Source organism: Sciurus carolinensis, chromosome 17, assembly GCF_902686445.1.
Source record: "Sciurus carolinensis chromosome 17, mSciCar1.2, whole genome shotgun sequence".
Classification (NCBI taxonomy): Eukaryota; Metazoa; Chordata; class Mammalia; order Rodentia; family Sciuridae; genus Sciurus; species Sciurus carolinensis.
In genome coordinates this window covers 1,330,393-1,347,729 of record NC_062229.1, presented here as the reverse complement: position 1 = coordinate 1,347,729, position 17,337 = coordinate 1,330,393, and the positions used below count along the sequence as shown (strand labels likewise).

Sequence of the window (17,337 nt, the reverse complement as noted above, 5' to 3'; positions counted from 1 at the left end):
CTTTTGCTGTTTCCCAACAGGACAGGTGATGTCACGTAGCTGGAGCTGGGGGTAGGTGGAGAGCGTTGTGTGCGGAGATCACATGCAAGAGGTGATGCAAGAGACCTGGTAGGGCCGGGCTCCTCCCATGGCAACCTGCCCTCTCGCTCTGGGCCGACGATCCCTCTTGTGGGACCAGCCCACCCAGGATGGTCACCTCCTGGTCCCCTCCCACTCTGCCCCCACAAAGTCCTGCTGCTTTCAACTCACATCACACTGTTCCGCTGACCGCCATGCTGGTCACCAGCCTGGCGGAACCACATCCAGGCCAGGCGGCTGTCTGCGCCCTGGTGGAGGCAGATGGGAAGGTTCTTTGTTCCCGTCGCCAGCGAGGTCGAGGCCCAGTTCCGCGTTCGCCGTGTTCCCGGGCGACTGCCAGAGGGCGGAGGGCTGGAGAGGGGGCACCAGCGTGCAGGCTGTGGGCTTCCCGTGCGCGCGTTTCCAGGAAAGGCGGGTCTGTGGGGCAGAAGGGCGGCCGCGGCTGGCTGGAGCTGCAGTGCCCGGGTCCCGCGGTGCTGGAGGTGCTGGTGTGCAGGCAGGGGAGCCCAGGCTGTGCACTGCACCTGCGTGACGGCAGGGGCGCCGGGTCGGCCCACGGCGTCTTCCAGGTTGAGGAGGCGGCAGCCGGGCTGAGGGCACGCGGTGACTCGGACGTGTGGCCCTCGCCTGGCGGACTTCAGCCTCAGAGGGCGAGGGAGGCTCTCCATGCTGCCCACAGTTTGGGCGGTGGAGCCCTCGGCGGGTTGGCGCGGAGAGCAGAGAGCAGGCCGGGCCCGCGCCTGCCTCAGGGCTTCACGCCCCTGCAGCACACAGCTGGCGGCCAGACCCTGACGCCATGTCCCCACGCCCGGCTGGACCCCCAGGGCACAGGGGTGGCGCAGGAGGCTCCCGGCCGCGGCGATGGGCACAGCTCGGTGCCTCCAGCCTCCTGGCCTCCAGAAGCGCCTTTCCCACGGGCCGTTTTGTTTCCACCTCCCGTCGACAGGCTGGCCGGGGTCTGCGGACCTGTGGGGACCCTCCCCTGGGCTCGGGGGTGCGCGTGTCCTCATGGTTGCACGCGGGGTGGCTGCTTCCTGAGCGCGTGGAGACCTGGGCTGCCCGTGTGGCCTCGCCTGGAGGTTCTGGCGCCTGCGAGCCTGCGTGGCCTCTCGGCTTCCTCCCGCCTGGTCAGGCCGCACTCCGCGCACCCGCATCTTGCTCTGGCTGCATGTCTTAACGCGATTGGAGGTTCAGCTGATCCGGTGCGTCTCACTGGCGACGGTGACCCAGCCCCACTCGGGGACGCGTGCAAAGTGGGGACATTTGTGGTGGCCCCCGCCAAGCACCCGCAGGGCCCAGGATGCCACCAGAGGGCCACTGGCCCGGGTCAGCCAGGAGGCGAGCCCATCGGAGGGCTGTCGAGGGCACCCGTGAGCCGGCTCGGCGCCCGCCGCGCTCCCAGCACCACCAGGACAGCAGGCAGGCTCCTCCGCCCGTCAGGACGGGTCCAGCTCTGAAGGCCGCCCGCCTCGCCTGGGCCCCATGCTGAATCGGGCTCCCCAGGACAGCCGGCTTGTCACCGAGCCGTCACTGAGTGAGGGCCATGGCCACCTTCACGGCCATGCAGGCGGAGCTGACCTGCTGTCCCCTTGTTATCAAAACAGGTGAGGGAGCTGCCCGCCCCAGGCCCACCGCTGGGACGTCACAGGACCCACCATTGCCACCAGCGGCCACCAGGGGGCAGAGGCGGCCAGTGAGTCCTGGAGCTGGGCCTTCGGCAGGAGGGGAGCTGGGGCGGGGACAGGGACCCCATGTCTGCTGGCACCCCAGGCCCCCCCAGTCCTGCCACCAGCCCGTTGCCCCAGGGCGTTGTCCCCAGCAGCGAGAGTCCCAAACCAGAGGCCAGGAGGGCCTCGCTCTGTGCCCCCGGCCTCTATCACCAAGCCCGCAGCGCCTCCAGCCCTGGGTGCTGTTTGCAGGCTGGCAGAGGGACAGGCCTGCTCCCCAGCGGCATGCTGGGGGACGCCAGGGGACGCACCCAGAGCCCACCCGGACCTGGGCACAAGTGTGGTCACGGCAGAGCTTCAGCCAGGGCACTGGAGGCCACCCTCATCCGGCCCTGGGGTGACGTCCCCACCTCCAGGGCCCCCGGACACCTCAGGGTGGGCCAGGGTCCTGCACAGGGTGCAGAGGCCTCTGTCGGGTGGAGAAGGGACACCTCGGCCCCAGGGGGCAGAGCTGCTCACTGCCCGTGGCCTGTAGAGTCGGCCGCGAGCCCCGCGGCCCCCGGCCTGCCCCAGGAGCGCGCTCCGAGCCCAGCTGACCGGAGAGTTCCCGGGGGTTTCTCATCAGCTCCGTGGTCAGCCTGCCCGAGGGGCACCTGGCGAGCGCCTGGGCCAGAGGGACCCCCGCATGCTGGCTGGGCCTCGGGCGGCCTGGAGACCCCCACGCGGGGCTCCTCCGAGCCGTTCGGTTCCTGCTGAAAGCCGGCCGGAGCCTCTCAGGGCCTCGCGGGTGCCGCCGTTCTGTCCCGGGAGGCCGCGTGCGGTCATCGCCCCGTCTCTCCAGTCCCTGAAAGAACCGCCGGGCTGTACAGGGCACCTGAAAACGCTCTGCTCGCAGGTCAGCGTGCCGCTGCCCGACAGAACCGTGGGCAGGGCTGCGGATGACCACACCAGGCACCGCAGGGCTCCGCTGCTGCCCGGCCTCCCCGTCTGCCCTGCGGGCACAGGTTCTCAGGCGCAGGAGCCCAGACACACAGACCCTGTCCAGCAGGGCTCACCTGGGTGATCCTGCCTCAAGGGACCCTGGACCGCGTCTGGGGACGTGTGCGGTCCATACCCGCAGAGCCCAGGACACAACCCGGAGGACCACCTGGCCCAGCTGATCCATGGTGCCCAGGGGGACCCTGCACATCTTTTTGGAAAAACAACTGAGTCAGCTCCCTGCCCACACTGGACAGTCCAGAGGGGGCGGCCGTCTGCTGGCCACGGCACCGGGCAGCCGACCCCAGTCCCACTGTGCTGCCTGCACGCTGGACGCCCCTCCCTTAGGGCTGGAGGGCGCTGCGCTGGGCAGAGGGGCCACCCTTTCTCGCCCACTCGACCACCACGGGGCCCCGCGGAGTCACTCAGGATCGGCTGCGTCCCCACCCCGCTCACCAGACACCAGAGCGCAGCGGAGGCCAGCGCCGGCCCCTCCCAGCCCGTGGACAACAGTGGGCAGCGCCCTTGGCCACAGAGGGCCGATGAACATGGGCGCAGGGCCTCTGGGGGCCCCGGGGGGCGAGGGGTCTCACCAGGGGCCTCTGCCCAGGGGACATTTCTGGCTTAGCATGCGGATGCTCCGGTGGAGGCTGGGGACGCTGCCCACAGCCCACCATGCCCAGGGCGGCCCTGCGGCCAAGGATGACTGGGCCCGGCTGTCCAGTGTGGGGACAGAGCCCCTGACCCACAGGACGTCCACCTAGGGACAAGTCGGGCCCGTCCTCTTGGCTCTCGCCCCGGGACACTCCTGTGGTTGCCACCCGAGCTGCCCTCGGGCCCCACCCAGACCTGGACCCTGAGCACTCGCGTGAGGCCCGGAGGGCGTCCCTCCCGGTGGAGAGGAGCTGCTGCCCAGGGGACCCACGGCCTGTGCCCTCACTGGGCAACCACTCCCACCTTGGCGGCCACCCTGGGTGGCTAAGGCCGGCAGTCACCCGCACACTCAGCAAGGCCCGGCCGCCGTTGACGCAGGGCCCGTGTGGGGGTGATCATCAGGCTTCAGTCAGGGGCTGCAGGGCTGTGGGGGAGCCCGGTGCAGGTTGGAGGGACTCTCCTGGGTGGGCGTGGGCATCAGCATGGGGGAGCACACATGTAACTGATGGAGCAGGTGCAACCTGCGGGGGCGAGGTGGCGTCGGCTCAGAAACTGGGGCACAGCAGAGGGGGCTCTGGGGGCTGAGGCGGCCTGTGCCAGTGTGGGCCAGCGGGTGCTGGAGAAGGTGACCACACAGCTGGGTGTGTTGGGGCAGCCTTACACAAGTGTCCTCTTTGGGCTGGACACTGCCATGCATGTCATCCCCGAGCCTCGGGAGGCTGAGTCAGGAGGATGGCAAGGTCACGGCCAGACTCAGCAACTGAGGAAAACCCTGTCTCAAAATGAACACTAGGAAGGGCTGGGGTGTGGCTCAGAGGCAGAGCACCCTGGGCCCAACCCCAGCGCCAAACACACAATGTCCCGCGAGGACCTCGGTCCGCGTGTTGGTTGTGTTTCCTGGGCGTGGCTCTGAGCCCTGGGACTCCTAGACAATCCAGGTCTACAGACGGTGTCGCGGTCCCGCTGCCCGACCCCCTTCACCCTCCGGAACGGAACCCCAGTTACCCGTGGCCCTTCTTCCCGCCATGTCCTCTGGTCCAGAGCCCGGGTGGCGCTTGGCCACCTGCATCCTCGGCTCCTCTGGGCCGATGGCTCCTGGACTCCCCGGAGACCCGCGTTCTGCAGAGGATCCTGGGGGGGCGGTTTGCTGTTTCAGGGTCAGACTGAGGTCAGTCTGGGGACACACCTGCAGAGGGCGCCCCGCCCCGGCCTGCCGGACGCGCGAGACCAGGTGACGTCACCCATGACGCTGACCCGGCCCTCTGGGTGGAAGGGGGTCCCCAGGCCACTCTGGCCTCATGCCCTGCCCTTTGGGAGCCAGGCCCTGTGCCCACTCACTCTTGGGAGACGGGACCCCTGTGTCTACGCGGAACCCTCCCTGGCGGTGCTGGCCAGGGACCTGGGCCTCGCGTGTGCTGGATGGACAGCCTCCCAGCTGCACCCCGCCACACGGCCTGGGCTCCACCGGAGGAGGAAAGAAACTGGGCGGAAATCCTGCTCGGAACCCCGAGGGGCCCCATGGCCCTGCGCCCCGTCCCTCCACCGCGTCCCCGGCAGGGCCCGACATGTCCCATGCCATCTCTGGGGCAGAGGTGTCCCTGCTGCGTGGCCTGGGCAGCCTCCCCCTGAGCCGGTCCCCAGCAGTCGGAACCGCAGGAGAGCGTCCCCCTGGCGCGGGCCACCTGGTTCCCTCAGGGTGCCCACGTGTGGTCTGGGCGCCGGCTCTTCCCTCTCCCGCTGACCTGGGGCCTCCCCTCCCGGCCTTGGCTGAGGCCCTGCGGGCGGCTGTGGAGAGGAGGCTGGAGGCCAGAGGCGCAGCTCACCCACCCCTCCTGCTTCTCCCTGGGCAGCGGGGGCCCGCCGGCTGCCCATCTCGCTGTCCCCAGGGGACTGCTGCCTCACTTGCTTGGGGCGTCACCCGAGCTGCCAGTGCCTCACGTCCTGCCGCCCCTCCACCTGGTGTGACCAGAGCTCGGTCCTTGCCCAAAGCCCATCCCGGAGGACGCGGCTTCGAGGCAGCGTTCTTGCTGACAGGACCCCCGGGCGCCTGGCCCAGGGGCTGGGGTTCTGTGCGTCCAGGGAGCGGGGGACTCACCGAGGTGACTCAAAGGCCACGTCCTGAGGCCGCGGTCAGCCTGTCCTCCAGCTGTTGGTTGGGAGGTGGTCGCTCCCGAGATCTTCGGTGCTCCGAGCCTGGGTGTCCGGCGTGGTGGGTGTGAGCTCAAGGGCAGTAGCCCTGCCCAGGGCGGGGAAGGTGGCCGGTCCCCAGGTGAGGGAGGGGAGACCAGGGAGAGGCAGGGACAGGGATGTCCTTTCAGAAGCAGTCACGGGTCGAGCATCGAGGGCTGCGTTCAAAGCCCGAGTGGACCGTGCGCTGGCGTCCTGGGAGTGCCCAGCAGGGAGGGCCCACCAACCCGATGGTGGACGGGCCTGCAGGGGGGTGTCTCGGGGACCCGCCCGCCTCCCAGCCTCCCGCCTGCCAGAGGCCTCCTGAGGCGCCAGGTGTCACTGGGCCCTGAGTCCCCAGGTCCTTCTGTCGCCCCTGACCCCAGCTTTGAGCTGCTCCAGAGGAGGTTCCGGGGTCCTGGCTTGGCCACCAAGCCCACAAGACGCAGGTCCAGAGCAGCCGTTCAGACGGGAGCGGGTGGGCGCCGGGGAGGGGGTCAGCGCCCTGGGCGTGAGGTGCGGAGCTGCTGCCCAGCACGCCAATGTGCTTGGGGTCCAGCCGGCTCAAGGGTGGCTGAGGTGGGACGGTCATTGTCCACAGTCGACTGTGGGGGGCAGGACGAGAGGGACCAGAAAGCAGCCCGGGCCATCCTGCCAGTCTTGACAGGCACATGCCCGGCTGTCTTTGGCGGCCGCCCGTGGCAGAGCCAGGGGGACCCCTGGTTGCCCAGAGCCACCGCCACCTGACGGCCAGTGAGAAGTGGACCTGACCACAGCCAGACCAGCTGGGAAGGGACCCCGAGTTCCCGTGTGCACCCAGCTCCTCAGGGCCTGGTTCCAACCGCGAGGCTCGAGCAGAGGACCCGGCTGAGTGGACCGCGGCGCTGCGTTAGCCGCGTGGCCTGGCGATGTGTCATGCGGGCTCAGCTGACCAGCACCTCCGCGTCCAGGCAAGGCAGTGGCTCCCTTCAGTGGCTTCACAGACGAGAGCCCCGATGGCCAGAGGCGGGGACGTCCCAGGCCACAGGCGGCCAGCCGTGTGCGTGGCCCGGGCTGGACCCCCCCCAGATGTTCAGGCCTGGGTGAGAGGAAGAGGGCCAGGGGCCTGGGACGTCCCCGCTGACCCGCACAGCAGTGGGCCTGTGACCAGGCCGGTGACTCGTGAGGGACAGAGCTAGAACAGTCACCGTCCCCCGAAGGAGGGACGCTCACACGCACTGCCGGGCGGGTCCCTGCTGGAGCGGGTGGGCCGGGAGCCTCTGGATGGGACGCGCCGTCCCCGGCACCCTGGCTGACGCGCCGGCTGACGCACGGTTGCTGGCCCGCGTGGCCTGCGAGTCTCGGCCACGTCCAGGCGGCTGCGGAGGACACAGCCGCCTGGACAGCAGGCCGGGCGGTGCTGCACGGCTGGGCCGCCAGCTGGGACCCGCCCTGAAGCTGGAGGTGGCGGCCGAGGAGGGTGGGCACGGGGGCAGGAGGGGTGCCCTCACCCGAGGCCTCCAGCTCCCGGCCGCAGGGCAGCTCCCTCACCCTGTCCAGTCGCAGGGTGCCCAGGGTCCCTAGGGATGGCCGTGGAGGGAGCGGAGCCCACAGCAGGAGCTGTGCAGGGCCCCAGCGAGCGCTTCCTGGAGGCGGCCACCTCTGAGCCGGGTGCTGATGGCAGGTCCAGGACTGGGCAGCAGTACAGGTGCCGGGCCAGGAGGAAGCCGCAGGGCAGAGATCACATTTGATCCCCAGGGCACTGGGGAGCCACAGAGGGTTCTAACCCGCTGCGTGACAACCCCAGTCAGAATCCAGCCTTCCTGTTTTGTCAAGTTAGGAAACTGAGGTACAGAGGGAGAGGGTCACCCCAGTCCCCGAGAAGTGGAGGGCCGGTGTCCCCGCAGGTTTGTGTGAGTATGTAATGCAGCCGGCCAGGCGGGCTTGGGCAGGGGTCTCACTGGGGCCGGCCTGGGAGCAGCCTGAGGTGGGCACCCTGTCGCCGTTTCCCTCTGGGAAGACTGGGGTTATGATGGCCCCTGGCCCCCTGAGGGGTGAGAGAGTAAGTGAGGGAAAGGCGGGTGCGGTGGCACACAGTGCTAATCCCCGCGACTCGGGAGGCCGAGGCAGGAGGATGGCAAGTTCAAGGCCAGCCTCGGCAGTTTAGCGAGGCCCTAAGCAACTTCCTGAGACCGGGTCTCAAAATAATAACTAAAGAAATAAAAAGGGGGACTCACTTTCTCTGTCCTCCTGGCTTTCACACTCTTTCTTGGGCGTGCCCTTTCTCTTTCCTTTCTTTTCCTCTCATTTTCCCTCTTACCCTGCAGGGAGACACTGTTTGCTTAATAAACTCCCTGATGTGATTTCCCGTGTCCCGTGTGGTTTTCGTGGGATTCCTTACATTGGAGCCGCGACTTGGGATGGGTCCTTCCACTGTCTCTTAAGCGAGTGGAACCCCATCTAAGCCCCAGCCCCCCCCCCCCAACGGCCCCACCTTCCATTCTGCCCGGAGGCTCTGCTCTGCATCCATCACCGCACTTGAGGTTGGAGAGTCCTCTAGGCGGGTTCCCCTAGGCCAGTTTATCCGGGACCCTCGAGGCGGCTGAGGGGTGGGGGTCCCCCAGCCACAACTTTAACAGTTACGGCAGGCCCTGTAGTCTGTCTTATCTGCTGGGTGGATTCCTGATTTTGTGGTGGAGATTCTCTCTCAGGGTTGAGGCTCATCTCACACTCGTACTTGAAACCCTGATATCAGGTCCTCGACTCTCCTCGGCTTTTGCCTGGTACACATTGATGTTTGTGTGACGACACCATCTATGTGCCGCCTTCTCATCTCCAGTCGACTACTCTGTGGCCTCGGGACGCCGGGGCACAGACGGCTGTATCAGCCTCCACCATGGGGTCTAGGTCCTCCATCCCGGCAGATTCAACCCCTCGCCTGACTCCCGGTTTATATTTGGCCACAGTACCCTTTAGATAATCAATCCAAAATGGCCGAGTAATGGCACACAGCTTCCATGAGCAAGCGGGCAGATGGAAAGGGATTCCTTATCTTAAACTCCCTTCTTTCTTGCGCTTCTCTGCTCTTCCTGAAAAGTCGAATGCCTCCTTTTCTCCCTCTCTTAATCCCTCCTCCTCCTCCAACTTCGACTCAGCTGTTTCTGCTTCCATTCCCCAGCCCAGCCCACCTAGTCCTCCTGCCACGAGGTCCCACATACGCCGCTGTGGAGGGAGTAACCAGCCCAACCATCAGCGGCATGTCCCAGTAAGAAGTAATCTTTCACAATTTTCTACATCCAAACCTTAATTGATTACTACCCAGGGAAAAGGGTTAAAAGCCCTAGGCATCAAGTTTCTGCTAGATCCTGTTGCTCCTTTCAGATCCTGATCTCAGTCAAGGCTTACATTGAAATGTAAATGGAGGAAGCCAGAGTGCTCAGTGGGAGACCAGCCTCAAACCCAAGGAGAAAAGTGTCCATTTTCAATTTGCAACACAACACTTTATCTCTCCCTTTTCCTCTTCTCTCTGCCCTTCTCTTTCCCATTTTCTCATGCTATAATTAATGGCCATTATCATTTTTCTTCTAGGACTTTTGTTTTTCTTAAATGCTATGTTTTTGAGCTCACAATTTTGATCCTACATACCTAGGTTAATGATTTTTGATCAGTTCTTTTTTTCAACTCTAGAGTCATTTTTGGAACATCTGTTACATTGCAGTGGAGATAAACATTACAAGGCCTTTACTTTTGTGTTAAATATAAGCACGCGTAAAAGTTAAAATTTAAAAAATGGATCCAAATACTTTTAATTCGCCTGATTTAAAAAGGTTCAATTTAAATTGGGTAAACTAATAGAAGCAAAATATCTTTAAAATTAACTCACAAGTCTCTAGGTGGTCAAACTCATTAAATGTTGATGTTTATAAAATGTCTAACATCAATTTTTCTAGGACTTTTTTTCCACAGGAAAGAGACGGCAAATACGGTTGGTACACTTGTCTGATACCTTGGTTTTTTTACAATAAGATGTGTGAATTAGAGTCCACTCGTATGGGACCACTCAGACGTGTTTGTCGGAGACGTGATTGATTTATAGTCATGCCATGGAGTAACGTACTTAAAAACCTTACTCTTCGTAAGAAATAAAAAGGGCTGGGATGCAGCCCAGCGCCACAGGAGGGAGGGTGGTAGTGAGAGCGGGTCTCGGGCCTGGGCGGGCACAGGGAGCCTGCGGCTCCGTCGTCCCTGGGGCAGCCTCCCGCGGCGGCCCCTGCACCCCTCCCTGTCCTCGGTCACCACGGAGACGCTGGGAGGCCGCAGCCCTGAGCCTGTTGGAGCTGGAGCCCTGGCCCCATCCCGGATCCCAGGCCGTGCCCTTGAGCAGGACAGAGAAGAGGGCAGCACACCCAGCAGAGCCCCTGTCCTGGGTCCCCAGCCCTTGAGCAGGACAGAGAAGAGGGCAGCACACCCAGCAGAGCCCCTGTCCTGGGTCCCCAGCCCTTGAGCAGGACAGAGAAGAGGGCAGCACACCCAGCAGAGCCCCTGTCCTGGGTCCCCAGGACACCGGCCTGAGCTACCGCTTCCGGCTCTGTGAGGCTGGTGCTGGTGGGGCAGGCTGGAGGGTCCCCTGCCGACCACCTGCCTGAGCCGCGGGCACAGACGGGCATCTGGAGGTGTCCTGTGCCCTGCTGGGGCTACCGGGCAGGGGACGGTCATGCTGGCCAGAGGGCTGTGGCCCGGAGATGGCCCCTCTGGCTGAAGTGCAGTGGGACGGGGCGGTGGCAGGGCTGAGTGGCCGTCCCCGCTTGCTCCCCGGGGCTCCCTCCCCCTCCCGCACCGCTCTGCCCCTCACCCCGCGCCCGCCCTGCTGCCCCAGTCCCCGTGGCTCTGAGACACCAGGGGCCTCCTGAGGGCGACGTGCAGTGCGTCCCGTCTGGGGCCCGCCCCTGAGTGCTGTCCTCAGGACGTCCTCCCTCTTCAAGACAACGGGATGGACCGTGTGCGTCTCTTCCCCTCTGAGGGACGCCTGGTTCCGTGGGCTGCCGGAGCCATGTTGCCGTGGACGCAGGAGCACGCTCGCCTGCTCGGGCCCCTGTTTTGGCGCTCTGGGGCACGGGCCTGCTTTGTGGCCTGGTCTGACCACGCTGCCCAGCTCTGGTCCTCTGCTGGCCTCGCAGGACCCGGGGCATCGAGGGTCTGGAGCAAACCGTCCCCTCCCCACGACACCCTCTCTTGGTTTCCAGAAGTTACCTCTCCCCATGGCGGACCACCCGAGCGTGCAGCCTGGAGGGACGCAGGGAACAACGGGCCTTCCGGGGTTCTGGGTTCCCCTACCCGGCGTCCCCTGGCCTGGCAGCCTTCTCCGCACGCGGTTGCCGGTTGCCGTTTAGTGACAGTGGTCTGCTGTCATCGAAAGAGAACCCTGACCCGGGGAAGGCAGGCGTGGCATCCTGAGGGGCAGCTTGTGTGCCCGGGGGCTGGGACCGGGGCGTCGGAGGGGCTTCCGCACGCATCCCCAGCAGCGGGGGCACGGCGGGGGGACGAGCAGTTCCACAGTGCCTGGGCTCTGCCACGCGACCCTGCGCGGGGGACTGGCAGCTGGACACGTTTACTCTCGGGCCCGGAGCCTGCGGGTCTGAGATCCGACGCAGGGCCCGCGAGGGTCAGCGCCGCCTCCCCCAGCGCCTGGGCTGCAGGGTCCCTGGCCGCGGCCCGTGGCCCGCCTCTGCCTACGTGGCCACGTGACTTCCCTCCCCGTCTTCCTGTGGCCCTCGTCCCCCACCTTCCTCCTGCAGGACTCCCCTAAGGGACTCCGGCACAGCCCCCTTCCAGACGGTCACTGTCCTGGCTGGCTGGGAACAGGGTGCCCGACCCTGCTTCACACAGATGCCCGTGTCCTCGCGGGCCCCGAGGCCGGCGGTCCTCCCAGGCTCTGCTCTGCTGGCTTGCCGCCGCTTTCTGACTGTGTCCACGTGGCCTTTCCTCTGTGACGGGAGCCCCAGGTGTCCCCAGGTGTCCCCTGCAAGGACACCCTGCCCTGGGGCCAGACCCACCTGTGGCCTCCTGTGACCTTCCTTGCCTGTCCTGAGGCCCCGCTGCAGATGGTCACCTGGGGTTCTGGGCTCCCGTAGGGACTCAGGTGCAGCCGTCCTCCGAGGTCCTCGGGATCGGGGGGACGCAGGGCAGGCGGGCTGTGCTCGGTCCTCGGTGAGCATTGGCACGAGAGGGCAGGGGTCAGGGACCCCAGAGGAGGGCAGGCAGAGCCCACACGGAAGCCCGCCTGTCAGGGCCTCTGGGAGCCTCACCCTCTTGTGAGCCAGGGAAAGAGCAGCCGGGAGGCGACCCGAGGCCCACGGCCCAGGTGGGGCCAGCGCCGCAGCCACGGGTCTGCGCCCTGTGGGACGCCAGCTGCTCAGCCAGGGTGCCCTGGGCCACCCTGGGCCACTGTGGCCGCCGGGGGCCTGTGGAGCCCCCGGCGGCCGGACGTCCCCACCTGGGTCTGGCTTCCAGTCGGCCTTCCCTTCTGTTCCTGCAGGACGTGGTTCCCACAGCCGCCGTTTTCAACCTCTTGGTGCCGGGGGGTCTGAGCAGCCCCCTGGGTGGCACGTAGCCCCCATGGTGCTGAGGGGCGTGGGGCCCGGCCTGCAGCCCGGAGCCCGGCCGGCTGCTGCTCGTGCTGTGCGCCCGCCTCTTCCCCGTGAAGCCTTTGCGGTTTTATTTTCACACAATGAAATCCACCCTTAGTGTCCAACCCCAGGGGCTTTAGCAGGCTTGCAGGTTGTGCAGCCAGCACCGCTGATTCCGAGTGTCCCAGCACCCCACAGGAAGCCTGTCCCCTCAGGCAGTCCCGCCCACCCCAGCCCCGCACCTGCAAGTCCAGTCCCTCTCTGGACTCCTGTCACTGGTCACACGCTGTGGCCTGTGTGTCTGGCTCTCACTGAGCCCGAGGGTCTCAGGTCCACCCACGCTGCAGCTGTGTCACCTCACTCCTGCCCTGGCCGAGGGACCATGGTACTCATTTTAAAAGGCAGTGCAGGGTGGACACTCCATGGTCATCTGATCTTCGAGGATGCTCAGCACCTTGGTCAGGGCTTGGCATAACCACCAACAGTGCTTGCTACAAACTGGCCACAGTCTGGAAGTTGGGGAGCCCAGTTCCTAAGAGGAGCAGCCTGTGAACACCCAGCCTCCGCGGGCAGGCAGCCCACTAACTGCCCACGCTGCCCTACCTGCTGGAAAGCCACCACAGGCCACAGGGAAGTGAACGGGCCTGGCGCGAGCCACAAAACTACGCACCGCAGCACACCGTGTGCGGCTCGGCCATCCTGGGCAGCCCTGGCTTGGGACAAAGGCTCCTGAGAGTTGGGACTCTGGGTTCCCAAGAGCTCTTGTCTGCAGCTCTGGAGGGCTTCCTGGAGGGGGTGGGAGCCCTGAGGAGGATGTGGGCATCATGGCCAGGTCCCTGGGTCTGGGTTGGCGTCCTGTCAATTCTCGTTGGGACGCACAGGGGCCAGGTCTCCAAGCCTGAGGTCGGGTCCCCCTGGCCTGGGGACCGCTGGCCAGACCTGGGCTCTGCCCCACGTGACCTGTAGCTCAGCCTTCCTGGAGACCCACTTTCTCGTGGGGCACAGCGGTTCTTAACTGGGGCAGTTCTGCCCACCTGGAACCCTGCACCTCGTCTGGGGACGTTGGCGGCCGTCACAGCTGGGGAGCTCCTGGAGGGCGTGGTAGAGGGGACGCTGCTCAGCTCCCGCGGGCCCTGGAGGCCACGCCGTGGTCCGGTCCTTGCCGTCCCAGGGACCTCCTGGGGTGCTGTGTGCGTACTGGGGCGGCCTCGTCGGCCTGGGCGGGCCTCCAGGCTGTAGGAGGCCCCTCTCGGAGCCTCTGCACCCTCCTTGGACGGGGCGTGTGGGCAGGTGCCCCGTCCTGGGGCAGTGCCACCTCCCCCAGGCCCTTCCTGCTGGGCAGGGGCCGCAGCCTCCCGGGGCTGTCAGCAGCTCCCTCTCGCGGCCACTCGGCTCCTGGGGAGCTGACAGGCACATCCTGGGGCAGCGAGTCTGGGCAGCTGGCTGGGTGCAGGGTCCTGGGCCGGGGCCGGTAGGCCTGCTGGCCGCGGCGCAGGGCCGAGTGCAGGCCGGCTCCTAGCCGGGCGGGGCCTCTGCGCAGGGCTGTTCCCAGCAGGGCCTGGGGGCTCCTGTGTGATACCCGCCTTCCCGCTCCCAGGCTTCCCGCCTCCCGAATCCAGACAGGACACATGGCCACACGGCCTGTCGGCTCCTCGGACCTCACTGCCCGTCGCCCCTCCCGGACACATCTTCCCGGTGCAGGACATTTGCACGGGCTGCCTCTGCGTGACTCCTTCCCCGCAGTGCCAGCCGGCTGCCCGCTGGTTGTGATGGTGGCTGCTGTGCCCTTCCAGGGAGTCCTGCACCTGGGCTCTTAACTGGCCCTCCCGCTGCCCCACCTGCCCTGCCTTGCCCCGCCCGGCTCTCCGAGCCCTCTCATTTCCTCCAGGTGCTACCGCGGCCATAGCATCTTCTGCAGGTGACCGTGCCGGCTCCCCGGGCATCGTCTAGACCAGGATCGGCAAATCCTGACCATAAAGGGCCAGATAATCAATAGTTCTGGGCTTGTGGGCAAGAAGGTCCCTGTCACTATGGCCGGCCCTGCCTTCGGCACAGACGTGGCCAGTCAGAGTACGCGGAGGCGTGAGGCGGGCACCACCGACAGGCAGGCAGGCAGGGAGCTGGTGTGCTGTCCCCTGACTCAGAGGGCCTCCTGAAGGCCACCACGATCCCGGGGGGTCTCAGCTGGGGTGATTCTGCTCCCAGGGACAGCAGGCCATGTCTGGGGACTGTCAACCTGGGGTGTCCTGGTCCGGAGTGGGTGGAGGCAGGGATGCTGCTCAGCACCCACAGTGCCCAGGACCCCACCCCAGGGAGTGAGCAGGACAACAGTGCCAAGTGGCCAATCCCTTTACGAAGGCGGAACCTGGCTTTAATTACTTTCCGTCATATTATTAAGCGCGGGCTTCACACTCCTCCGCCACCCACCGCGAGCCCCGGCCAGGGCCCCCGTCGCCACCTGCACGGCTCAGTCCCTGCAGGGGCCTCTGGGGCCAGGACCACTGGGTGGCAGCACAGCCTGCCCGCAGCACCGTCCCTGGCGGTGGCTCTCGGGTCCCAGAAAGCCCGCAGTCTGGACGCTGCCGGGTGGAATTCCTCGGCCCTGAAGTCAGCCTGCGGAGACTCCGCGCCCACCCGCCCCCGCCCGCGTCCCGGGCCGTCTCGCCAGGGCCTTGGATCCTGGGCCGAGCGGCTTAGTAAGGGTCAGGGTGGGAGCCCCGGCTACCCGGAAGAGACCGGGAGGGGGCCCCTCCCGCGGCCGCCCCACCCTGCGGGACACACCGGGGCAGCAGGCATCCAGCCAGCAGCTGTGTCCTGGCCAGAGGGGTCACTTCTGACCACGTGCCAGTCGCTCTCGCCAGTGGGCCACGTGTGCCAGCCTTGCCTGCAGGAGCCCCGCCTCAGCCTCAGTGCCCAGAGGCAGGTGTCTGTGCCCAGCCGGGCGACCCCAGCCAGCGGGGAGCCTCGGGCCCGCGCCGTCCCCGGGGCCACTGGCCGGGGCTCCCCAAGGCCTCACAGCTCACCCTCTTGCCTCACCACCCGAGCTCGGCCCTCGTGAGGAAGGTGCTGACCTGCTGTTCCTGGACCCTTCCTTCCTCTCGCCCAAGAGCCACCCAGCTGGCCGGGGCACCTCCTGGGTCCCCCGGCCTGTCCCAGGGCGGCCAGTCTGCGGCTGCCGACTCTGAAGGGCACACCCTCTCCGCCCAGCGCGAGTTCACGATGGACACAAACCAGGCAGCTTCCTGAGTAATCTGTTGAGGTCCTAGTGTGGGCAGGCCTGGCCTCAGAGGCACTTTCCCAGTGTCCCTCAGAGCCGACCCGCCCCCGAGGACCCCCGGCTGCTCCCTTCTGCAGGACCCTGCTTAGTTTGGCCAAGGGCTGGGGTGAGGACCCAGTGCTCTGCAGGACCCCAGGCCGGGGACTTGCTCTCTGGCTCCAGGTGGACTGGGACAGACCTGGCCAGGGGTCAGGCGAGGCCCAGGCGGGACACGGAGGGGCACCTGTGGTGCCACGTGCTCAGCAGGCTGCTTGCGAGAGCCTCCTAGGCTAAGGATGAGGCCTGGTGACCAGGACCCTCAGACTGTCCAAGGTGCACTGGGGCCAGCTGCCCTGGTACGCTGGCCTGTCTGGGAAGCTGAGGCCCAGGGCCCAAGTGGGGTGTGACCCGGCACAGGGGCTGAGGACAGAAAGACACAATGACTCTGCAGCTGCCAATTACAAATACTGACAGGTCACCAAAGTCAGTCAGAGGTGTCAGAGGAGGTGTGGCCGATGGCAGAGGGAAAAGTGAATCCGATGACTCAGCAGTTCTGCTCTCAGGTGTGGGGACGGGTCACCACGTGCATGCACACATGCATGCAAACACGTACACACGCATGCACACATGCACACACATGCATGCAAACACGTACACACGCATGCACACATGCACACACATGCATGCAAACACGTACACACGCATGCACACACATGCATGCAAACACGTACACATGCATGCAAACACATGCATGCAAACACATACACACGCGCACATGCACACACATGCATGCAAACACATACACACGCACGCACACATGCACACACATGCATGCGAACACGTACACACGCATGCACGCATGCACACACATGCATGCAAACATGCACACATGCACACACATACATGCAAACACACATGCACACGCACATGTGCACACCTGCACGCACACAGGGCCAACTCGAGCAGTCCCAAAGTGGAAACAACCCAAACACCTATGCACGGACGGGTGAATAAACAGGGTGTTGTCCATCACCTGGAGTGTCCCTCAGCCACCAGCAGCAGGAGGTGACAGCTGCAGTGTGGACGGACCTGAGGACCTTGTGCTCAGTGAGGGCCAGACACAAGGCCATAGTGTGTGACCAGTGACGGGGGGTCCAGGACAGTGGACTCCAGGGAAGGGATGGGCCTTGTGTTTGCAGGGCTGGGTGGGGCTGCTGGTGAGGATGGGCTTATTTGGGGTGATGGAATGTTCTGGAACTAGATAAAGGTGGTGCAGGGTCGGGAATGGACTAAATGCCACTGACCTGTTTCTTTAAGACACTTACATTTTCCCGGGGCTGGGATGGAGCCAGGGCCTGGGCAGGTGGGCACGGGCTCTGCCACTGTGCGGCACTGGCTCTAAAATGGCTACTCCTGCGTCATGCGAATCCCACCTGGATGTTTAAAAGTGGGTGAGAAGCAGTGTGACTTCAGAGCTGGCTCGCGGGCATCGGCGGCAGTCGCGGGCCAGGTGGTCAGTGCCTGCCGGTGCTGCCCTGCCCCCCAGAGGGAAGGCCGCGCGGACCCCGCCCCCACTGCTACAAGCTGGGGTGCTGTGCCCCCGGGGGACGCGGGGACTCCACCTCCGCCCTGGCTGCAGAGGGGCTGCCCGGGGGGCAGGAGCTGGCCCTGGGTCCCGCTGGGAGAGCAGGCGTCCCAGGTGTGCCTGGTGGGGACATGGGCTGGCCCCGTCTGGGTTACGCACCGGCATCACTTGGAGGAAGCCCCACGCTGGCCCTGTGACTCCCAGAGTGCCGTCCGGCCACTTGCTTGGAGTACCCTGTGTTGCCCTGGTCCCCAGCCGGCCGCGTCCCTGTCCCTTCCGCTGCTGGCCTTACCTGGTCCCTTGCTCTGCGGCCTCCTCCCGCCCCTCCTGCTCTCCTGGTCTACCCTC

At 65.7% G+C, this 17,337-nt stretch overlaps 1 protein-coding gene across 2 annotated transcripts in view; it reads left to right on the top strand.

Moving 5' to 3' along the window:
- The window catches only part of Gng7 (G protein subunit gamma 7), an 88,450-nt gene that overhangs the window by 23,469 nt on the left and 47,644 nt on the right, over positions 1–17,337 (top strand). The window lies entirely within an intron of this gene.